The 24,681-nt window shown below is 47.6% G+C and overlaps 1 long non-coding RNA gene across 3 annotated transcripts; it reads right to left on the reverse strand.

The window, feature by feature from the left end:
• Positions 1-234: 234 nt before the first annotated feature.
• Positions 235-24,681, reverse strand: LOC145518752 (uncharacterized). 3 transcript variants are annotated; one of them, XR_014063261.1, is made up of 7 exons: positions 24,656-24,681; positions 22,588-22,731; positions 21,887-22,004; positions 18,773-18,915; positions 10,649-11,211; positions 3,951-4,066; positions 235-575 (listed from the first exon to the last, which is right to left on the reverse strand). It is a non-coding gene; the product is annotated as an uncharacterized LOC145518752 (long non-coding RNA). The 3 variants fall into 3 exon arrangements; XR_014063262.1 differs by lacking the exon at positions 22,588-22,731 and having other exon boundaries at positions 24,625-24,666; XR_014063263.1 differs by lacking the exons at positions 18,773-18,915; positions 21,887-22,004; positions 22,588-22,731; positions 24,656-24,681 and adding an exon at positions 16,498-16,941.

Raw genomic sequence — 24,681 nt, forward strand, 5'->3', positions numbered from 1 at the left:
AACACTCCTGTTTTTCCCCCTAGTTCCTTCGTCCTACCGAGTTTTGGGTGGTTCTATATATCCTTTTCTGCTGGTCAGGTCCTCCTATCCACTCTCAGCTGGTGCGCTGCATGCACTTCTGTGTCTGAAGCTGTGCTCCTGATGTATCCGTGGAGGGAGACGTGCTCCGCATCCACCTACTCCTCTGCCATCTTATTCTCTCTCTCTTTACCATGTATTTTTTAACTTAGTGTCTTTATATTAAAAGAATGTTTATTGCAGACATCATAGACATAGAGTTGAATCTTGCTTTTTATCTGGCATGATGGTCTCTTTCTTCTGGTGAGCAGTGTGGTGGGGTCCCAGTCCTGGGATGCAGTCCAGAGTGGTCCTCAGAGAGAGGCCGAGGTGCAAGGGGCCAGCCAATCTCTGGAACCAGCTCAGCAGACTGGCATCTTGGCACTTCACTTTGCCAAGAACAGAAGTCTGGACGAGTCTAGTGATTTGGGGGAAATTTCTTACTTTCTGGAAAAGAAGAGTCCCTGGGCTTTCCCGGCCCCAAACCAGATCAGTCAGTTCCTGGGCTTTGTTTCCTCCTGGGGAGAGAGATGATTAGAAACCAAGGTCAGGGCGGTAGATGTGTTCAAGGCTGCTTCTAGACTTTCTGAGCAGGCAGACCTAGGGAAGAAATAGATTCACAGATAGATACAGATAGCTGCACAACACATATTGATACTTCTCTACCTGTAAAAATAAAATTATGAGTTTACTGAGCATACCTCTCATTACGATCCAAAACCACAGAGAAGAGTCTAATCTTTCCTTTTTAATGCATGGAGCTCCTTTCTCCTACAGTGAGAAACACTGTCTCCGGTTTTCCCAGAATAGGTGCTCATTTGCTGAGCCCTGAGATACACAGAAAGCAGTTTCAGGTATGTTAACCCATAAAAGTGATAAAAGCAAGCCTGTAACCAGAGTTCGATATTTGCAGATTTCCTCAGGTTTCCTTTGTTTTTACTTAGAATTTACAGACAGTGAAGTGCACAAATCTTCAGTGTACAATTTGATGGGGTCTGACAGGTGCGTGCACCCATGTAACCATAAAAATACTGAACATCCCACCACCTCCAAAACCCCCTCACACACCTCACAGTCACCACAAAGCAAACTTTTCTGATTGTTGTCACTCCAGATTAGTGTTTCTTGTTCAAGAACTTCATGCAGTAGCTTCATAAAGTCTCTGCCTTTTGCCTCCGACTCCTTTTCTTCATAATGTCTGTCAGTTTCACCCATGTCACCGCTTGTATAAGTAGGTTGTCCCTTTTTCCACTGCTCTTTCATTCCATTGTACGAATGTGCACAATCTGATTATCAACTTATCTCTTTATGAACACTTGGACTGTTTCCAGTGAGAGGCAGTTATGAACAAAGCCATGTGAACATGTCTGTGCAAATTCTTTTGTCAAAATAAACTTACTTCTTTCAGGTAAATATCTTGCACTATCACTGCTAAGTCATGGGTAATTGTGTGGTTAGTTTTACCGGATCTGCCAAACTTTTCCAAGCAGCTGTACATTTTAACATGGCCAGCAGCATCAATGAGGGTTCTAGTTGCCCCTTCATTTAGCTTTGACTTTTTTCTCTTAATTTCCACTGGGATAAAGTCTGGGTGGTATGATCTTCTATGGCAGCACATCCCTGATAAAAAATAATGTTAAACATTTTTCCATATAATCATTGGCCAAGTGATTATTGTAAAGTGTCACTTCAAATAGTTTGCCTTTTTTTAAATTATGTTGTTTGTATTTTATTCTGTTGTAGAAATCCCTTATGTTGCAGAAACTAGTCTACTATCAGATATATGTTATGTGAATATTTCCCAGTCTCTGCTTTGCCTATTGCTTTTCTTCATGATTTATTTTGATAAGCTAGGTTTTTAAATTTTTGATGTATTACAATTTTTGCATGATTTTCTTATTTGCTCTTGCTTTGGGTGTTTTTTTCCAGAAAATATTTGTATAAACTCAGGTCATGAAGATATTCTCCTAACATTTCCTCTGAAAACTATATGCCTTAGATTTGCAATCAATCTCAAATTAAGATCTAAGTATGATGTGAAAAGAAAATTCAAGTTTCATGTTTCATCTCTACAGATATCACCCTAGTCTATTCTACTTCATTGATTCAACTTTATATTCTTGTACTGATTCCATACCTTCTGACTATCACAGCCTTGTATTAACTGGAATCAAGTATTGTCAGCAGGGGTGAGAGCAGACACTCCCACTGGCTCCCAGCTTCATAGAGGCCACGATCACTGCCACCACCAGTCCTGATGCGTCTCTTGTCACAGACACCCTTCATCAGACTGAAGAGTGCCCTTTCCAGTCCCAGCTTGCTGGGTGTTTACATGTGTGTTAGTCGCTCAGTCGTACCAACTCTTGCTACCCTATGGACTATAGCCCCCCAGACTCCTCTGTCCATGAGATTTTCCAGGCAAGAACACTGGAGTGGGTTGCCATTTACAATATGAGCAGGTGCTGGATCTTGCAGAAGATTCTTTCTGCATCTATTGAGAAGATAATACGTCTTTTCTCCTTTAGTCTGTTAAGATGGTGAACTGTATTAATTGATTCTCAACTGAAAACCAACCTTGTCTGGGTTAAACCTCACTTGGTCACGTTATATAATGTTTTTCACAAATGGCTGAAGGTAAATCCTTTTGAAAATTTGAACTAAATAAAAATTAAAACACCAATAACCAAAATCTGTGGGAAACAGTTAAAGCAGTGCTAAAAGGAACATTTTTAGCAAGAATACATGCCTCAGAAAAGAAAAAAAGGCTGAAATCAATAATGTAAGCTCTCACTTTAAAAATCTAGATGAAAAGCAAAATAAACTCACAGCAAGCATAAGGAATGAAATCATAAAGAGCAGAAATCAGTGAACTTGAAAACAGAAAAACAACAGAGAAAAATCAAGGAAATAGCTTGCCAAAAGTCACACAGCTAAGTTTTCTTCATGAGGAAAGTGGGAGATAGAAAGTCAACTTTGTGTACAAAATAAAATGTTCCATTGTCTTCCTGTTTCCTTTTTGGATTTGAAATCAGCTGTCATTTACACTGGGCGTCCCTGGTAGCTCAGCTGGTAAAGAATATGCCTGCGGAGAAGTAGACCCTGGTTCGATTCCTGGGTCACAAAGATTCTCTGGAGAAGGGAAAGGCCACTCCCTCCAGTATTCTGGCCTGGAGAACTCCATGGACTGTATGGTCCACGGGGTCACAAAGAGTCAGACACGACTGAGCATGTCATTTATACTGGGCTTCCCATGTGGAGCTACTGGTAAAGAATCCTCTTGCCATGCAGGAGACACAAGAGACACAGGTTCAATCCCTGGGTCGGGAAGATCCCCTGGAGAAGGAAATGGCAACCCACTCCAGTATTCTTGCCTGGAGAATCCCATGGACAGAGGAGCCTGGCGGGCTACGTCCATAGGGTCACAAATAGTCAGACATGACTGAGTCATTTATACTGATGATGGAAGGAAATGTGGAGGAGGCAGACAGAAGGAGAAGAGAGATGGCATGGAGGAAGAAGGAGGGGAGATTCAGAGTCGGGTGGGGGGAGGACTGGACCCCCCACTGCTACCTTTGAGGCTGAGGACCTGCCGGGAGCCTCGGAGTGTGGGTGCCCCTGGTGGAGGCAGAGGTCTGCACCTGACGGCCAACTAAAGGGTCTCGGTCCCCCAACATAGGACCTGGCCTCTGTCAGCACCACAAGTGAGCAGGGAGACAGGTCCACCCAGAGTCTCAGACAGGTAGCAGGCGACGACGCCTTGATGTCAGCCCGGTGAGGTGAGCACCGGGCTTCCGACACGAGGGGCCTCAAGACAACACATCTGCATTTCGTGCTGCTGTTTAATGCCATGATCACTCACTCCAGCAGTAACAGAATGCTAATAATGCCTGTACCTTTAAATCTGGCTGCTTTCATGGCTTTTTCCCTTTGGTTTTCAGCAGTTTGATGATCCTCTGCCATGGTTGGTATTCTATTTGTGCTGCTTGAAATTCACTAGGCTCTTGGATCTCTAAGTATGAAAAAAGTGAAAGTGTTAATCGCTCAGTCGTGTCCAATTCTTTGCAACCCCATGGACTGTAGCACACCAGGCTCCTCTGTTCATGGAATTCTCCAGGCAAGAACCCTGGAGTGGGTAGCCATTCCCTTCTCCAGGGGATCTTCCTGACCCAGGAATCAAATGCGAGCCTCTTGCATCTCCTGCATTGTAGGCAGATTCCTTACCATCTGAGCCATTAGGAAATCCCTCTGTTAAGTATACAGGGATTTGAAAACCAAATTTAGAATAATTTTTTGGTCATTATTTTTGAAAACAATTCTTCTCATTCTCTGTCTCTTCTGCTGGGGAATCTAGTAACACGTGTCAGACTGACCAATGGTGTCCACAGGTGACCACATCCATTGTTTTAATTTGTTCTCTGGGGGAGGTTTCCTAGTGATCTGTCTTGAAGTCATGAGGGCTCTAGTTGTTGCTAGAACTACCCAGTGGATTTCTCTTCTTAATGAAACTGTAAGCAAGGTGAAAAGACAGCCTTCAGAATGGGAGAAAATAATAGCAAACGAAGCAACAGACAAACAATCTCAAAAATATACAAGCAACTCCTGCAGCTCAATTTCAGAAAAATAAACGACCCAATCAAAAAATGGGCCAAAGAACTAAACAGACATTTCTCCAAAGAAGACATACAGATGACTAACAAACACATGAAAAGATGCTCAACATCACTCATTATCAGAGAAATGCAAATCAAAACCACAATGAGGTACCATCTCACGCTGGTCAGAATGGCTGCTATCCAAAAGTCTACAAGCAATAACTGCTGGAGAGAGTGTGGAGAAAAGGGAACCCTCTTACACTGTTGGTGGAAATGCAAACTAGTACAGCTACTATGGAGAACAGTGTGGAGATTCCTTAAAACACTGGAAATAGAACTGCCATATGACCCAGCAATCCCACTGCTGGGCATACACACCGAGGAAAGCAGACTTGAAAGAGACACGTGTACCCCAATGTTCATCGCAGCACTGTTTGTAATAGCCAGGACATGGAAACAGCCTAGATGCCCATCAGCAAACGAATGGATAAGAAAGCTGTGGTACATATACACAATGGAATATTACTCAGCCATTAAAAAGAATACATTCGAATGGGTTCTAATGAGGTGGATGAAACTGGAGCCTATTATACAGAGTGAAGTCAGCCAGAAAGAAAAACACCAATACAGTATACTAATGCATATATATGGAATTTAGAAAGATGGTAACGATAACCCTATATGTGAGACAGAAAAAGAGACGCAGATGCATAGAACAGTCTTTTGGACTCTGAGGGAGAAGGTGAGGGTGGGACGTTCCGAGAGAATAGCATTGAAACATGTATATTATCATATGTGAAACAGAACACCAATCCAGGTTCGATGCATGAGACAAATGCTCAGAGTTGCGGCAATGGGATGACCCAGAGGGATGGGATGGGGAGGGAGGTGGGAGGGGGTTTCAGGATGGGGAACACATGTAAACCCATGGGTGATTCATGTCAATGTATGGCAGAAACCACTACAATATTGTAAAGTAATTCGCCTCCAACTAAAATAAATTAATTAATTTTTAAAAAGCTATATTCTCATAGGTCTCCATCACATTTTTAAAAATCAAAATATTATTAACATATATATGTTTCAAAACCTCACTCCTATCTTTGTGCCTATCCACCCTTTTCTCCTCCATAGTAGAAGCAAGGGAGCTTCTTCTGTATTCTTCCTGTATGACTTACTGTGCATACAACAGATACAGATTTATATACTTGCCATCCCGTATAAGGTGTTACACTGTTTTACATTTCACTTTCTCATTTAATACTAGGGTGAGGTTTCCCATATTAGCACAAAGTGGTCCTTTTCAACTGTAGACATTTGTTGTGTGGATGTACCTTAGTTTATTTACTGGCTCCTAAGTAACTGTTGATGGTTATTTGGGTCTAGCAGTCTTAAACACAGATGGCATGAACTTGAAATGGAATAGGCCTGAAACTAGATTTAAGACATACTACTAATTTTTTTTCTTGAAACCATAATTGAAGTCAGTGGGGAAAAATGTTCCACAAAACTTCTGATAAAGTTATCTATTGCTGCTTTAAACATTGCCGTCTCTGGGCAAATGTTTATGAATGAGATTTGCTCTTTTCGTGTTTATTTCCCTTTGTAATAAAACAAAGCAAAAATTCGTAATAAAACATTTAAAATAAAAAAAAATCATTACAAGTCTCAGTTCTGGCATTTGAGTTTCATTCTTTCTTTCAAGTTCCCTTTCTCTGCAGAGCTTCTATGTCCATATGCCATTTCATCCATCATGAGCACATTTTCCTAGAAGCCCTAAAATAAATCTTTAGCAGTTATTTTAAAAAGTCATTGCCTATTAATTCCAATGTCTGAGCCTTCTTGGGTTAGTTTCCACAACCTGTCTTTCTCTTGAGTGTGGGTCAGATTCCCCGTTTCTTCGCATGTCCAACATTTTTCATCACACACTGGATACTGTGAATTATACCGTGTAAAGACGCGGGGTCTGCTACCTTCTCTGATGATTGATGCTATTTTTCTAGCAGGTATTTTACTTGGCTGGGCTCACAGCCTGACTCTGCCCACCTTTCAGGGGACAGCAGCCAAAATCCCTACTCGCTTCTTCCAGTCTCTCAGCTGATTCTTGTTTCTGGGAAGCTTGGAGCCCCTTGTCCCTGTGAGTCTGAGGCTGGGCACACGGTAAGTGCAGACTGCAGGCTCCCTTTGTAGCGTTCCCTCCAGCAGGAAATTCCCTCCTTCTCTTTAGCAGCTCAGGCACCCCGCAGCTGTCTCCAGCAAGCCAGAGGCTTTCCCCGAAGCCCCAGAGGTCCCACACTGTGCAGACAGGGGGTTCCTGCAGCTGAAAAGCCAAACAGCTACAAATCACATCCAGGAAAGCTCCTTCTCGTGAGGGTTGGACACGCTCCTTTTCCGCTTTCAGTCACTCTCTGTTGCCTCCAAGTAGCTGGGGTGTTAAACCATGTTTTACCGGGTTTGTAAGTGTCATCTGGAGGAGGAATAGGCTAACAAGCTTCTCCACCACAGCGTTCGCGCATCTGAAACACTGATCCATCCTCCACGCTGCTCACCTGTCTCCCAGGTGACACCCAGCTGTGAAGTAGAATCGTTCCTAATGAGAATGGTGATGACTCCACACGTTACCCGTGCACTTGGAATAAACACAGTCACACCTCCAGCCAGCGTTCCACATGGACGAAGATTCTGAATCTAGGGCCCAGGACTGAGTCCCCTTGGCCCTGGAGGCTGAGTCCTCTGAGCCGTGCCCGTCTCAGTGACACTCAGACCCGCCTCAGGTCGAGCAGGGGCCACTCGCCACAGCTCACTCCACAGAGACAAGGGGCAGTGTGATGGCGGTGGCCGTCTCTCTGAGCTGAGAGGGAATCCGCGTCAAGAATGCTGGTGGCACAGCGCGCCAGCTCGTGTGGCGAGCTCTCTGAAACCAGACAGCCCCTCTGAAGATGGTGGAGCAGTTTTGGCTACTCACTACTTGGAGTAGTTTTTGGAACTCACCTCCCCCACAAACACACCCCAAACACATCCACACGCGGAGCAATTCTCCATGAAAACAAGCTGGAGACTGACAAAGGCTCCTGCACGGCCACGGCTGCAGGAAAGACCCTCACAGACCCCGGGAGGAAGGGGAAAGACGTGGTCGAGTCGGGACCTGTGTCCTGGGCGGGGACAAGGAAGGGGGCACTCGGGCTCAGGGATCCTCTCTGGGGACTGCGGGGTGCAAACCACATACTGGGCACCCAGACGTGGGGTCCCAGAGCAGGAAGGCACCTCCCCTTGATGGGCTTGAAAACTCATGGGGTGGCAGAGGGCTGTAAGGAGCCTGCCCACCACCCATAGAGCAGTGCCAGGTTACTTCTGAAGCAGGTGGGGGGCGCAGAGCGAAGCCGCCCAGGACCCCGGCCAGGTTCTCCTGCTGCCCCGGCGTCTCCCCGGCCTGAGCCAGTGCCCACCCCGGGCCCTGTGGCCCCGCACTCAGGCCGGGACTGCCACGGGGCAGGTGGTGAGGACGAAGCCGGCGTGGGCCCCAGCAGCATCCGGCCAGGCAAGGGCTGCCACTGCGGGCACCCCAGGAGGCCACAGGTCTAGAAGGGCCCAGCGCCCCGAGTAGAGCTGGGACCATGGCCTGGGCCCGATCCCTCCAGGAGCCCGCCCAGCCCTCCGGCTCCTCGCAGCTCTGGCCTGTGGGGGGAGACAGGAGCTGGCGGGGAGCATATGCTTTGAGGGCAGGGAGCCCCTCCAGCCTGACCCTCGGGCTTTGCCCGAGTACTCCGGGACCCACCCCCCGCTGCTGAGCAGGGAAGTCCCAGCTCACACCGGCTCTGGCCCCAGCCCCTACACCCCCAGCCCCACACCCCACCTCCTACCAAGGTGGTAGCTGCCAGCACACCGGGAGGAGATGTGCCCCGTGCTCACATCAGATCGAGCGCCCCACTGAGCACACACAGACCGCACAGGCAGCCCCCCTCAACCAGAATAGGTAACTGTGGTTCCACACAGACAAAGTCAAGCAAAATGAAAAGACAGAGGAAGGTATTTCAAATGAAAGAATAAGGGAAAACCCCTGAAAAAGCAATTAATGAAACAAATAATTTGCCAGAAAAAGTGTTCAAAACATTAGCAATAGCAATGCTCACTGAATTAGAGGAAAGAATAGATGAACACAGTCAGGATTTTAGCAAGAAGTAGGAAACGTGAGAAAGTACATTCAGAACTGCTGAATACAATAACTGAAATTAAAAGCACACTAGAAGGAATTAACAGCAGACTAGCTGATATGGAAAAGAAATGCATAAGCAATGTAGGGAGAGCCCAGAAATAAACCCATGCACTTAATTATCTACCACAAAGGAGGCAAGAATATACAATGGAAAAAAGTCTCTTCAGTAAGTGGTGCTGGGAAAACTGGACAACTGCATGTAAAAGAATGAAATTAGAGCACTCTCTAAAACCATGCACAAAAATAAACTCAAGATGCATTACAGACCTAAGTGTAAGACTGGATACTATAAAACTCCAGAGGAAAACATTGGCCAAAAACGTACTCTTTGACATAAATTGCAGCAATATTTTTTTAGATCCTTATCCTAAAGGAAATAAAATGAAAAATAAACAAACTGGACCTAATTAAGCTTAAAAGCCTTTGCACAGCAAAGGAAACTACTGACCAAATGAAAAGACAACTTACTGAATGAGAGAAAACATTTGCAAATGATACGACCAATAAGGAGTTAATATTCAACATATATAAACAGCTCGTACAACTCAACATCAAATAAATAAATAAATAACCAGATTAAACAGTGGGCTGAAGAACTGAATAGGCATTTTTCTAAAGAGGAAATGCAAATGGCCAACAGGCACTTGAAAAGATGCTCGTCACTCATCATGAGGGAAATGCAAACCAAAACCACAATGAGATCCATGAGACATCACCTCTCATCTGTCAGAAGGACTTCATCAGAAAGATCACATATAAATGTTGGCAAGGATATGGAGAAAAGGGAACCCTTGTAACCCTTGTGTACTATCGGTGCAAATCTAAATTGATCCAGCCCCTGTGGAAAATAGTATGGTGGCTCCTCAAAAAGCTAGAATTAGAATTACTATATGATTCATCAATTCCAATCTTGAGCACATATCTGAAAAAACCAAAAACATTCATTCAAATGATGCATGCACCTCGGTGTTCACAGCAGTGTTATTTACAAATGCTAAGATGTGGAAGCACCTATTCACCCATCGACAGATAGATGGGTAGAGAAGACACATACGGCAAGAGAGACAGACAGAGATTTATACAGATATATATGTGTGGAACATTACTCAGCCGTGAAAAAGAATGAAGTGCTGCCATTTGGCAAAAACAGGCATGGACCTAGAGGTTATTATCCAAGCGAAATAAGTAAGGCAGACAAAGACACTATATGCTGCCACTCATGTATGGAATCTAAGAATATAAAACAAAAAAAAATGAATATAAGAAAAAAGAAAGACTCGCAGGTACAGAGAGCGCACTGGTGGTTACCAGTGGGGAGAAGGATGCGGGAGGGGCAAGAGAGAGGAAGGGGACCGAGAGGTACCAACTACTGTGTATAAAGGAAACGAGCTACGAGAATATCTGTACAGTACAGGGAATGTAGCCAATACCTTATAGGGCTTCCCTGGTGGCTGAGATGGTAAAGAATCCGCTTACAATGCAGGAGACCCGGGTTCAATCCCAGGGTGGGGAAGACCCTCTGGAGAAGGGAATGGCAACCCACTCATGTATTCTTGCTTGGAGAATTCCATGCACAGAGGAGCCTGGGGGAGCTACAGTCCATGGAGTATAAAAGAGTTGGACATGACTGTCATATTTTATAAGTTGAAATGGCATATAATCTATAAGAATAATGCATCACATGTTACACACCTGAAACTAATATTATACTGTAAATCAGCTATAGTTCAATTTAAAAAAGACAAAGAATGCTCCTGCCCAAATGCCCCAGAAGCTAATGTCATACCTGAAATAGCTGTCATCAGAGCACCTTTGAAAATTCAGGGTGGCTTTATAAGCCTTGGTTAAAATTGAAATGTGTCGCGTAAACTAGCAGTCATCGCAGTATCAGGACCCGACTTACTCCATCAGCATTGGATGCTCCAAAGGAAGGAGCAGAAGTGAGGAGACGGGAGTAAGCGGGGAGCTTGGAGTGGCCGGCAGGGATGATGAGGGGGCATCAGAGACGAGCAGAAGGAGTGCAGGCCCCTGGTACCTCGGAGGATGGCAGCTGAGAGGCAAGATTCCAGCAACGTGGATCTTCCCCCGGGCAGCCCAGCTCAGAGAGCGCTGGTGCCAGAGACGGAGCAGCTGGTGTACTGGCATCTCAGCCGCGTCTTTGCTCAAACCAGAGTCGGGAGTAGCCAGTGTGCTGTCTTCTTAGCCATGTCTTTGCTCAAACCAGGAACACTGATCCCCGTGTGCGTAGAGAAGATGAAAAAAGATACAGCACGTATAAGGAAGATGGAAGATGGAAGAAACATCTCATGCATCAGCTACCTTACTTTTTGATCACCTTGCCAATAACTCCTGAGAAGAAAGAAAAGCAGGTTTTAAAAAGTGGATTCTTTTAATTTTTTTTTTAATTTTTTTTTTTAATAAAAGAAAGTATAGTATTTTGAAAAAAAAAAAAAAGTGGATTCTATATGATCTCCTGAGTTTCTTTAAAGTAAAATTTGCTTGAGCCATGTTTGAATAAATAAACCTATTCCTCCTAATCGAACCCACGTCCTCTGAATTTTCCTTCATCTGAGCCAACTTGAACATTTTCCCTTCAATTCCAGAGGGGGACGAATGTGTGAGAAAAACAGCTTATCCAAGATCACGTTACTGTAGAATCTCTTTTCTCTGACTTCATTCTGGACCATGAAATTCATGAATGGTTTTGACAGCCAGTTGGTGAGTTTTCAAGTAACAGTTATTACAGAGCTCAGTGCTGCCCGTGATGTTGCTTAGTTGCTGTTGCTGAGTCGCTCGGTCATGTCCGACTCTGCGAATCTATGGAAGGCAGCCCACCAGGCTTCCCTGTCCTTCACCATCTCCCAGACTCCACCCAAACTCATGTCCATTGAGTCACTGATGCCATCCAACCATCTCATCCTCTGTCGTCCCCTTCTCCTCCTGCCTTCAATCCTTCCCAGCATCAGGGTCTTTTCCAATGAGTCAGCTCTTCACATCAGGTGGCCAAAGTATTGGAGTTTCAGCTTCAGCATCAGTCCTTCCAATGAACATGCAGGATTGATCTCTTTTAGGATGGACTGGTTGGATCTCCTTGCTGTCCAAGGGACTCTCAAGAGTCTTCTCCAACACCACAGTTCAAAAGCATCAATTCTTTGATGCTCAGCCTTCTTTATCGTCCAACTCTCTCATCCGTATTTAACTACTAGAAAAACCACAGCTTTAAGTTTACAGACCTTTGCAGGCAAAGTGATGTCTCTGCTGTTTAGCAGGTTTTTAATAGGCTTTTTGTCTAGGTTGGTCATAACTTTCCTTCCAAGGAGCAGGCGTCTTTTAATTTCATGGCTGCAGTCACTGTCCACAGTGATTTTGGAGCCCTCCAAAATAAAGTCTGTTGCTGTTTCCATTTTTTCCCCATCTCATTCTAGGATGTTGGTTAGAATATTTGACAAAAGATGTTTTCCCCTATCGGCCTCCCTTTTTCAGTTCCTTAGTGGAATCATTACGGGACAATACATGGAATTCTTAACTCTCTTGAGTGGGAGTTCAATGTGCGCCTTGCTTAGACAGGAAGCCAAGAACCTTTGTAGACATTAACACAGGCATCGATGCTTCAGCCCTGCCGACGAGCCTCCCAGACAAGAGTGCTTCTGGTCCCACGTTTTCCCAGCTCCTACCTCACATTTTTCATGAAAACAACTTATCTTGCTACATCCTGTTAAAATTACATACCACAGATGGATGTCTGCAACAAGGAAGACCATTTAGCATTTTCATTCACCAAGGGTTTGTTTGAATTTGTTATTAACACTAATCATTTGATTATTTAAACAAAACACGAGGTTTCCCTACATGAATTAATGCTTATCCCAGATAAGAGATTTATACAAAAAGTTCACAAACATGATACAATTTCCCAGTCTTACACACTGAAACAGAAGCCTAGCATTTGTCAGTAATTTTTGCATAATGACAGTTTTATTAAGGGGAAAGCCTTCACTTAAAAAAATTAAAGACTATTCCTCATAGCAATGATCATAAGATGATAATTAGTCTTTGCTCTTCCCTGACTCATGCTTGACTATGACATAGCTCTTTTAATATATCATTTATATTATTCATTTTTAGGAATCTGCTGGTGATTATTATTTTCATAGCAATGTCTGAATTCAACCCATGTTGTGACTCTCAGATGTGCTTTTCCATGGGGTTTTGCTAAGAACCAGTGGTTCACTTCGTGTCAAAGGAAGCTGCTTCACTCAGCTTTCTGCTCGAGCCATGCTAAGTCGCTTCAGTCGTGTCCGACTCTTTGTGACCCCATTACCTCGCCCACCAGACTCCTCTGTCCGTGGGATCCTCCAGGCAAGAATACTGGAGTCGGTTGCCACTTCCTCCTCCAGGGGATCTTCCCCACCCAGGGATTGAACCCATGTCTTCTATGGCTCCTGCATTGCAGACAGACTCTTTACCGCTGAGCCACCTGTTGACAAGCATTTGGGAGAAATTCTCAAAAGTGCAGGAGCTCTGGGTGTGGTCACGAGGAGCCAGGAGCTCGAGGGTTCCTCTGAGCGTCCTGGGGAACAATGAGAGACCTTCTGAAAGGGAACAAACACGTCACGGACAGAGGCCAGGCCGGCTCTCCTCACAGCCCCGCTCCCTCCATCAGCTGAAACACGTCACGGGGAGGGGCCAGGCCCAGCTGACACACCCGCACACAGAAACTCCTGGAACACCGCCACCAGGCAGCCCTCTGGGCCTGCGAGCCCACCACCTTCCCTTCATTCTTTCTGGGACATGATCTGCTCCCCTAGAGATGGTATCGTCTCTCCCCTTTAAATTGTCCTATTTTGGGTGATAAATCTCACTGTCTACTCACATAAGCAGTGAGTGAAGTGAAGTGAAAGTCGCTCAGTCTTGTCTGACTCTTTGCGACCCCATGGACTATACAGTCCATGGAATTCTCCAGGCCAGAATACTGGAGTGGGTAGCCTTTCCCTTCTCCAGGGGATCTTCCCAACCCAGGGATCAAACCCAGGTCTCCCACATTGCAGGCAGATTCTTTACTGTCTGAGCCACCAGGGAAGCCCCATGACCCAGTAATCTCACTCCTGGGCATTAATTCTGAGGAAACCATAATTCCAAAAAATGCATGCAGCCCAATGTTCACAGCAGCACTATTTACAATAACCAAGACGGGGAAGCACTCTAAATACCCATCAACTGAGGAATGAATAAAGAAGATGTGTACATATAAACAATGGACTATTACTCAGCCATAAAAAAGAATGAAATAATCCCATCTGCAACAACATGGATGGGCCTAGGGGCTTCCCTGGTGCTCAGATGGTAAAGAATCCACCTACAGTGCAGGAGACCTGGGTTCGATCCTTGGTCGAGAAGATCCCCTAGAGATGATCACACAAAGCTAAGTAAGTCAGACAGAAAGACAAATAATATGTGATATCATTTATATGTGGAATCTGAAAAACTGATACAAATGAACTTATTTTACAAAACAGAAACAGACTCACAGACTTCAAAAACAAACTTCTAGTTTACCAAAGAGGAACCATGGGCCAGAGAGGGGTAAATCAGGAGCTGGGAACTAACAGACACACACGACTAAGTATAAAATAGGTAATCAGAAAGAACCTACTGCACAGCACAGGGAACTCGACTAAACACTCTGCAACAGCCTATACGGAAAAAGAATCTGAGAAAAAACGGAGATACCTCTATGCATTACCGAATCATTTGGCTGTACACCTGAAAGTAACACAACTTTGTAAATCAACTATAATATAAAATAAAAGTTTTAAATTAAAAGAAATATTTACTATATTAATAGACACATAAGAAAGTCACAAACTTAAAATCCTAAAATTCCCTTAGATTTAAGTCTGATTTGAAAGCATCATTATTCCATTTATAAATACCTTATAAAGTTAGAAGAATCATCCTCCAGTTTTTCTCTTATCAGTTAATGATTTTCTTAGACGTCAGTTTTATTTACAACACAGTGAACAAAATTTTCTTAAAATCTGAAACAGCGGATCTAAAGACATCTGGAGGCCTCATCTGAAAGCTCCGCTTCCGTGAGAATTCACTCCTCCAGCAAGACAAGCTTACCTCCATGCTTCGACAACCTCTTGCAAAGATCTCTGAAATAATATGAAGCACCGTGTCTCAGGCAGGCTTTTGCTGACATAATGCTGCTCGAACAACCGTCCGAGTTTCACAGTGAGAATAGTAAGCATGTGTCCTGCTGGGGGTCTGCTATTCAGCGGGGGCTCTGCTTCAGGCTTCGGGCTCAGCCCCGTCTGCTCCCTAGAGTTTAACACCCAGGGTTCACGGCGGGCAAGCCCACGTCGAAGGGCCCAGAAGTGTCTCCACCAATCCGCAGGGCAGAGGCTACTCAGGGCACAGAACGGACAGATCCTTAGAGGGAGGGTGGGGTGCCTGGCCGGCTGTCCAGTCTTCATGCCCACGTATCGATAGGGACCACCTCCAGGGTCAGCCGCTGGACTGAAAAGCATCTAATCGCTAAGGAGGGCCTTTTAAACCGAAAAGACTCATAATACCCAATGAAGGAAGAGCTGTCAGAACCTTGGTTAGCTAGATATTGCAGGAAGGAAGCAGAAATACAAGGAGAAACTTAAACTTACATTAAGAATGAACAAAGCTAAACCCCTCTCTCTGCCTGCAACAGATCAAGCCAAGAAAACAACAGGATCTGTGAAACATGATAAATAAATTGTAAATTAGTATCTATGAAACAAACTGCTTTCTAAAGGCAAAGACTTCTGCTCCGTCACTGAGAACAACAATCAAACGTTTATGGAAAATAATCAAATGAGAGTTTTCAAAAAAATCCTTAATGAATTTACTGGATGATGCATTTCTACCAGAATCTAAGGACAATGAAAGGAAATTGGAGAGACAAATAGCAGGGGTTTAAAATAAAAACCAATTATGCGGTTTGAAGAACAAAATCTTACATCGCTATTCAAAGAGTAAAGAAAGACTCCAATTAAAGGCATTTTAAAAAAGTGAAACGAGAACCCAACCCACAGAAATGAAAAGGAAGTGGCAAAAGCTGAATTCAGAGAAAATATAAATTCTGAAATGTTTTCATTATTTAGAAAAAGAAATAAACTGTAACGGACTTTTCCTGCTGAATATTTTCCGTCTTTGAGGGAACACAGAGGTTCCCTGCTTGGCAGAGTCAAGAGAGCAGGAAGCCTCCCAGACGGACTTCACGAGGCCCCGTCACCCAGATGCCAGGCTCGTCGTTGCTGCTGTGTAGTCCCTCAGTCGTGTCTGACTCTTTGCAACCCCATGGACTGTAGCTCGCCAGGCTCCTCTGTCGATGGGATGCTCCAGGGAAGGACACGGCAGTGGGCTGCCATTTCCTGCTCCAAGGGATCTTCCCGACCCAGGGATTGAACCCAAGACTCTTATGTTCCCTGCACTGGCAGGTGGGCTCTTTACCACTGAGCCGTCTCGGAAGCCCTAAATAGCTCTTTAAGAACATGATGGTTTCAGTAAGTTTTGTGTTTTCTGTAACAAGCAGCACTCCTTCCACAATAAAAAATGATAATAATGTTCTTTTAAACAGTAAAACGGGAAGGGGAGAACCTTTTCTGGAGGATGCTGGGAGTCGCAGAACTTGCACGTCCCATGGTGACGACACGGGGAAGTGAGTTCTTTCACTTCCTGGCCTATCGGCACATCTTTGAAGCAAGAGGTAGCTCACATGGACACACGCAGGTTCTCTTCTGATCACAGCCTGACGGTGTCTTTGCTGTACTCGGGCAGGTGGGCAGGTGATGCCCGTGGTCTCCCCTTCATTATGCTCCTAGAACGGGGAGACCCCCGCCTCCCTGCCCGGGCTCCAGGGCAACACCTCCATGGGCCCGTTTCTTGTCTTGTCTCCACGCAGGGAGGTCTTCAGAGGACACACGGCCAAACGGGGCATCCGAGTGTCGCATCCCTGAGCCTCGGTCCCCCCTGCACTTGGGGTGGCAGCCGTGGTCTGGGCAGCCCCTGGGGGTGACAGGACGGCCCCGCTTTCTCCTCTCTGCTTAAACAAGTGCAAGATTCTCAGTATTCAGCCACCACATTCTAGCCCCCTGTGACCTCAGGAGCAGGCTTCCAGGTCATCCAGCTCGGTCTCCGGCCAGGCCGTGACGAGGCTCACGTCCCCACACCCACAGGACGGGGACCGCCGCAGCCACGCCTGACCAGGCGCTGCACCCGAAGGACTCCAGGTCTCCCTATGTCACCACTCGGCTGCACAGCCTCTCCAGAAAAAGGTGTTCTCTGGCTTTGTAATGCACCAATTTTACACAGAACATCATGTTGCCGGAGGACCCCCTGCTTGTGGCATTTGCAGCAGTTAGAGTCGCCGCGTCCTGGGAAGAACACAGTGTAAACCCATCAGCCATCTTCCTTTGTCTGGTCTCTTAATGGCACAATTTCTAAACAACTAACAACGTTCCAAGCAACACAGGGATGTATGTAAAGGACTTGACTGCAGTCACGGGGTCGGGCTTGGAAGCCTGGTTGCTTTCATCCCTGCGGGCCCCCAGAGTCTCGGTGTGGACTTCGGGCTTGGACACCAGGCAGTGGCACCCGGCAACGCGGAGTTATTTCCCAGCACTAGTGCTGTGACTTCCCAGGCACTCTCCTATTAGTGATGAAAAATGGTTATTTCCACCCAATTAATTACCTCGGAGATCGCACTGGCTCCAATTACAAAATTATCGAGGTGCCAGCCTGTGTCATTAAGTTTCATACCACCAAATTAAGAGCACGTGGTTTTTCTCAATTACCGTTTCCAGCCGCCACTTCTGGATTGATTTGCACTGGTACGTTTTATTGGTCTATTTCTGCGGTTTGCGGAAAGGACCTCATTTGGTGGTGGCCGAATACAGACCAGACCTCCTGCCCCAGCAGGGTCGCAAGGAGCACGCAGTTTGGAAGTCATCGGGAGATGTGCTTATGATGAGGGCGATTCTGGTCGGGTTTAATTATGTGAAGTTGGGAGGGGAAGACACAGTGCCTCCACAGCTGGCAGCCTCCAGCAAAAGGGGGGCCCAGTGACAGGCGATGGGCAGGACACGTCACCCACCCTGCTATTAGCCACGTGCGGCCCTTCTGGGGCCCCCTGTGTCGCTGACACAGGGATGTCACGGGGGAAATGTCACCATGAAAATATTCTGCGTCGGAAATTGGTTATCCAGCCGTGATGATGTGGCATTCGTCTCACAGCAGCTGTTTTAAGCTTCTGTCCCTTTTCAGAGTCAGCTCTCAATTATCCATCACGAGAGAAGGTCAGCGGCAGGAGCGACCCTGACGGGAGCCTGGCTGACAGGCAATTACAAGCAGCGCACGTTTAGCTCTAAAATGAACCGCACCGTGCAAACAAGCAGAAGGCAACCTGTGGGTTATTCAAGTACCGAAATTTTAAATTGCACTTTTAAATTGTTACAAAAACAACCTATCTGCATGCTGACTTTAAAATCAAATGGTGAAAAACCAACCAAGCTCTCACCCCACAGTTCAAGCACACTTTCTCTGGGAAAAGTGTTAGTTGCTCAGTTGTGTCCGACTCTTTGCGACCCCATGGACTGTAGCCCGCCAGGCTCCTCTGTCCATGGGATTCTCCAGGTGAGAATAGTGGAGTGGGTGGCCATTCCCTTCTCCAGCGGTTCTTCCTGACCCAGGAATTGAACCTGGGTCTCCAGCATTGCAGGCAGATTCTTTACCATCTGAGTCACCAGGGAAGCCCTTTCCCTGGGAAAGACCACTGCTAATTGTTGCTGGTATCGGCTCTTCCAGTTACTCTTACCTTCACATCCCCTAATAATATGTTCATTGACGTTTATTGGAATAGCAACTTCAGTCTTACCTGTTGACTTCCTACAGTGGGAGGTGTGACCTCAGCTCACTTCCAATACCGCTCCCTCTTCACGTCTGAGCATTGTAGCTTCTGCATTGATTCCTTTGTCACTTTACATCATAGAGCCAGAATTCTACTTCTTGTTCCATTAACTGTGGAGTAAATATTTGTTTCTTTCCCTACATCACGGCATGAGATCCTGACACCCCTCACGGCTCCATCAACTCATCAATCTCCCTCCCACCTCCCAAATTCTCTTCATATTTTACCTTTATATCATCAAATGTGATAACATTTATATTGTATTACATAATCATAATTCAGAATTCTCTTATTTCTATCTGATTGATTCTAAAGTATGAAAAATCAATGAACCATATTTACATTAAGGACTTTGTATGCTACATGGCAAAGTGAAATCATACACTTTAATTCTATTCCCTTCCTTTTGCAGCTTTTTGTTTTCCCCAAAAAACTTGCCTTGTTTTACTTGCATTAACTGCTTCAGCCTTGACCTGTGTGCTTGTTGCTTAGTTGTATGCAACTCTTCACAACTCCCTGGACTGTAGCCTGCCAGGCTCCTCTGGCCATAGGATTCTCCAAGCAAGAATATTGGAGTGGGTTGCCATGCCCTCCTCCAGGGGATCTTCCCAGCCCAGGGGTCAAATCCACACCTCCTGCATGGCAGGTGGGTTCTCTACCAATGAACCACCAGGGAAGCCCACAAGGACACCACTCATATTGCATTAGGGCCCATCCTCATGACCTCATTATAACTTGATCCCCTCTACAAAGACCCTGTTTTCAAAGAAGGTTACACTCAGAGGTCCTGGGGGCTAGGACTTCAACATGTGGATTTGGGGAAGGGGACACAGTCAATCCATAACACTCTCCTGAACAACAACAGCAAACCCTCCTAGCTCTCCCCTCAAACCTGGCCTCAGACCCAGCATCCTGCCTCCCCTGCCCTCTGGGACGCCCCCGCTAGGGACTGGGTCTAAGAAGGCGGCTCTGCCAGGCACCTGTTCTTCCATCTCAAACCCTTGGCTTGAATGTTTTCCAAGATGCACATTTAGCTCTTCAACAATTTGCTTATGCCAATCACATTTCTGTCATTGCTGTTGTTCAGTCGCTAAGTTGTGTCCAATTCTTTGCAACCCCATGGACTGCAGCATGCCAAGCTTCCCTGTCCTTCACCACTTCCTGCAGTCTGCTCACAGTCATGTCCATTGAGTCCGTGGTGCCATCCAACCACCTCATCCTCTGTCGTCCCCTTCTCCTCCTGCCTTCAATCTTCCTCAGCATCAGTGTCTTTTCCAATAAGTCGGCTCTTTGAAGCAGGTGACCAAAGTATTGGTGCTTCAGCTTCAGCATCAGTCCTTCCAACAAATAAAAACTCAGAGTTGATTTCCCTTAGAATTGACTGGTTTGATCTCCTTGTAGTCCAAGGGCGTGGCTTCCTGGGGCTGTAGCTGGGTGCTGACCTGGCTCCTGTCTGGGCGGCCCTGTGCCCACAGAGGGTTGCACTGAACCCTGATGGCTGGCAGGGACCCTCACGTCCCACCCAGGGCATCCTGAGGAGGTGCAGGACCCTCTGGCAGTCCGGGCCAAGGTTCCATTATCAACAGCAGGTTAAAACACTGTGTCCTAACCCCACAGTCAGGACAGAGGGCAAGAGGTGGACCAATCTCTTTGGTTAAACACCTCCATTGATTTTTGGAATCAAAAATCTGTGTCCAAAAATCTTTAGGAAAACAAAACCTGTCTTTAGAAAGTTTGGAACAACTGAAATAACAAATCTTTGGAAATGACCCATTAAACCTCCTCACCAACATGTCACTGCTGCCTTATCTGCCACACTGTCTTGTTTCCCTCCCAGCTTTCATAAAATAAATTCACATGTAAGTATACATGTATATGACGGCCCAGGTGGCTCAGTGGTAAAGAACCCGCCTCTCAATGCAGGAGACATAGGAGATACGGGTTCAACGCCTGGGTCAGAGAGTTCCCCTGGAAGAAGAAATGGCAACCTGCTCTAGTATTCTTGCCCGGGAAATCCCACAGATAAAGGAGCCTGACGTGCTGCAATCCATGGGGTTGCAAAAGAGTCAGACGTGACTGAGCGTGAATGCACACAGCCATATATACATAAGTATATATGTATGTATATGGTTTTTATAAATGTTTGTGTATGTACACATGTATGCCAGTGTGCATACATATACAATTATGGGACTTTTGTAAACTGATAGGTCCTAGTGACACAATTGTCTGTCTCGCTTTTCTTGTAACACCGCAGCGTTCAGTTGTCTGTGTCTCTGGACATGCCCTCTAAGACACATGTCCCCTGCTGGGGACAGTCTGTCCTCTGGTTCACCGCATTTAGTTTAACACTGCCCCGCTCTTACAAAAGTGGGCTGTTTCCAGTCTTCCCCCAGTATAAATTATACTGGGATGAGAGTTACAGAGATGTTTGCCTGGCTTTCTGGTTTCCTTGGGATTTTTTTTTCTTCTTTTTCTAGAAGGGGAATCACCGGGTCAAAGCCACTACACAAAGCTCCCTTGATCAGGGCTCAGAATGCTTTCCGTTAAATGTGGCTTGATTTACACACCCAGCCACCACCCGGTCACAGAAGGGCCGCTCTCACTGCTCCGTCACCGGCACCAACCGGCCGCCCCCCTCCCAGAGCTGAATGCGTGTCAGCCCGATGGGCGAAAACTGGTGTGTTTGTTTTGTGTTCCATGAATTTGCTTGTCTCTGGACGCAGTGAGGCCATACGTGTTCAAACCTGTATTGTGTGTAGATTTGACCACTCATATCCCTTCTATTCGGTTTTCATGTTTTTCTTCCTGGCTTTATGAAAATAATTGGCAATTAATGTTCCAGCCCTTGCATAACATGTTTTAAATGGAATCAATTAAAGAGGAAAAGATTTGACTCCGCGCGTCCCCCCAAGCATCACACCTTGCATTGACGGAGACGCTTAAAAGGTCAAGGCGACTTCAAAGTCAGGCTTTACTCGGATGGCCTGCCACCACAAGGCAACACAGCTGTAGATTGTCCCCCTGGCTTTGAAATGAGCTAAAATTCTGACTTCTTAAATGTCAGCCTCATAAACTCACCCCTTCAGACAAAAGCAGGTGCAGTCAGCATTCAACAGATGCTCTCTTCTCTGGGATGACGTGTGCCCTTGAGCTTCAGTCCCACAAAGAACCACACTCAGGTCTTGTCCATAAAAGCCTGAAATAGAGGCAATGATGAATTTCAAATTCTTTATCTTTTGCTCTCTTTAAATTCCATTCACCCAGTTTTTTCCAATTCCAGTCATTTTGGATGAAAAGATCAAAACCGCTTACAATTTTAGTGCAGGTGAAATGGAGACTCACAGATCTCTCATCGTAAAATAACTGTTTCCTTAATTGCCACTTGGGGTCAGGGATTATGTGACCTCGGCTCCTGGACCCCTTGCCCTGGTCAGGCTTGGAAGACCAGGAGGGTTGGTCAGCGGGAAGCCGGGAGCGGCCAGGGCGGGTCGTCCCCGTGAGAGTCTGTCTCTGGATACAGGACTAAGTGTCTCAGGTTTAAGCATAGCGACATGAGGCTAATGAAAGCTGACCCCTTCCTGTAATGCCCGAGGCCCTTCCCGACTTTGGGGAGGACGTCCCCCCTGCTGAAGTGCCCCGGGTCAGGTGTGAACACACCAGGCTGGCAACTCCGTCAGGTCCCGGCCAGCTGGTTAGTCACCTGGGGACTCCATTTACTCATCTGTAGCATGGGGACATGAAAGAAGCATCTCACTGGAGGTGAAGATTGGATTACGCACGTAAACAGGAGGCTTGCTGAGCCAAGAAGACCTCAGTGGCGGTGGGCTCCCTCCAAGAACCTCTCCACGGACACAGGGACGCTTCCCACCCACGAGCGGGCGCGTGAGGGCGGAGTTTCATCATGGCCCGTGTCTAAGGCGTTTCTGACAATAGAAGCCAGAAAATGAAGCAGCTCTAGGTTTAGGCCTCGCTTTGTCAGAATACCACAGGACCAGGTGACGTGACCTCCCCAGTGTGGGCGCAGGGAAGTGGGGTGACATGGGTGCCTGAGAAAGTGGGGCCACTCCCCCAGGCCAGGCTGCAGGCACTGTGTCTGGTGAGGTGCCCTCTGGACGCCAGGCATCGCCCGGTGAGACAGACGGGGCAACAGTCAGGCTGAGGCCTTGTGAGTGACGCCCAGGCCCCCCACTCTCCCGGCTGCCTGGGGGTGGGGGTTGAAAGCCGGCCTGTCATCCGCGGCAGAGGCCCCACCAGGCCCCAGGGAGTCTGTAACCCCTTCACACCTTCTTGCCGGGAAGTGACTTTCTGATCTGACACGTTAACGGCAGGTTCCCGCCAGGCTCCTCTGCAGTGAATTGGAATTGGGGAGCGACAGGCCTGCCCTCCCCGCAGCCGGTGCGGCTGGAAGGAGCGTCCCAGAGGGAGGCCGGGCAGGGAGGTGGCTCTACTGGAACGCTGGGGTCCCCAGACACTGTGGGGGGAGACTGGGACACTGCTCCGCTGAGTCCTTCAGTTAACACTGAGAACAGTGGGACGCTCCGATTCTGGGTCCCCGGCCAGCGGTGGGGGCCCAGCCCCCAGCCCACAGAGGCCCTGCCCTGCCCCTCCCCAGCCCAGCCTCCACCTGGTCTGCCATCCCTGCCCAGCCGGCCAGCACACAGCCCTGCAGCTGCCCAGCCTGCACCTTCCCAGCCCACACCTTCTCAGCCCTCACCTGTCCAGCCCACACCTTCTCAGCCCTCACCTGTCCAGGCCCACACCTGTCCAGCCCGCACCTGTCCAGACCCACACCTGTCCAGCCCACACCTTCTCAGCCCTCACCTGTCCAGACCCATGCCTGTCCAGACCCACACTTTTCCAGCCCGCACCTGTCCAGACCCACACCTGTCCAGCCCGCACCTGTCCAGCCCGCACCTGTCCAGACCCACACTTGTCCAGCCCACACCTTCTCAGCCCTCACCTGTCCAGACCCACGCCTGTCCAGACCCACACCTGTCCAGCCCGCACCTGTCCAGACCCACACCTGTCCAGCCCCACACCTGTCCAGCCCACACCTGTCCAGCCCGCACCTGTCCACACCCACACCTGTTCAGCTCACACCTTCCCAGCCCGCACCTGTCCAGTCCTCACCTTCCCAGCCCACACCTGTCCAGATCCACACCTGTCCAGCCCTCACCTTCCCAGATCCACACCTGTCCAGCCCGCACCTTCCCAGCCCGCACCTGTCCAGCCAGCACCTTCCCAGCCCACACCTTCTCAGCCCTCACCTGTCTAGACCCACACCTGCCCAGACCCACATCTGTCCAGCCCACACCTTCTCAGCCCTCACCTGTCCAGACCCACACCTGTCCAGCCCACACCTTCTCAGCCCTCACCTGTCCAGACCCATGCCTGTCCAGACCCACACTTTTCCAGCCCGCACCTGTCCAGACCCACACCTGTCCAGCCCTCACCTCCCCAGCCCGCACCTCTCCAGCCCGCACCTGTCCAGCCCTCACCTCCCCAGCCCGCACCTCTCCAGCCCGCACCTGTCCACACCCACACCTGTCCAGCTCACACCTTCCCAGCCCACACCTGTCCAGCCAGCACCTGTCCAGCCCGCATCTGTCCAGCCCTCACCTTCCCAGATCCACACCTGTCCAGCCTGCACCTTCCCAGCCAGCATCTTCCCAGCCCACACCTGTCCAGCCAGCACCTGTCCAGACCCACACCTGTCCAGCCCGCAACTTCCCAGCCCGCACCTGCCCAGCCCGCACCTTCCCAGCCCGCACCTGTCCAGCCCTCACCTCCCCAGCCCGCACCTGTCCAGCCCCCACCTGTCCAGCCAGCACCTGCCCGTAACCGCACCTGTCCATCCTACGCGCGGGGAGAAC

This window comes from Giraffa tippelskirchi, chromosome 8, assembly GCF_054371585.1.
Source record: "Giraffa tippelskirchi isolate mGirTip1 chromosome 8, T2T-mGirTip1v1.2.pri, whole genome shotgun sequence".
NCBI lineage: Eukaryota > Metazoa > Chordata > Mammalia > Artiodactyla > Giraffidae > Giraffa > Giraffa tippelskirchi.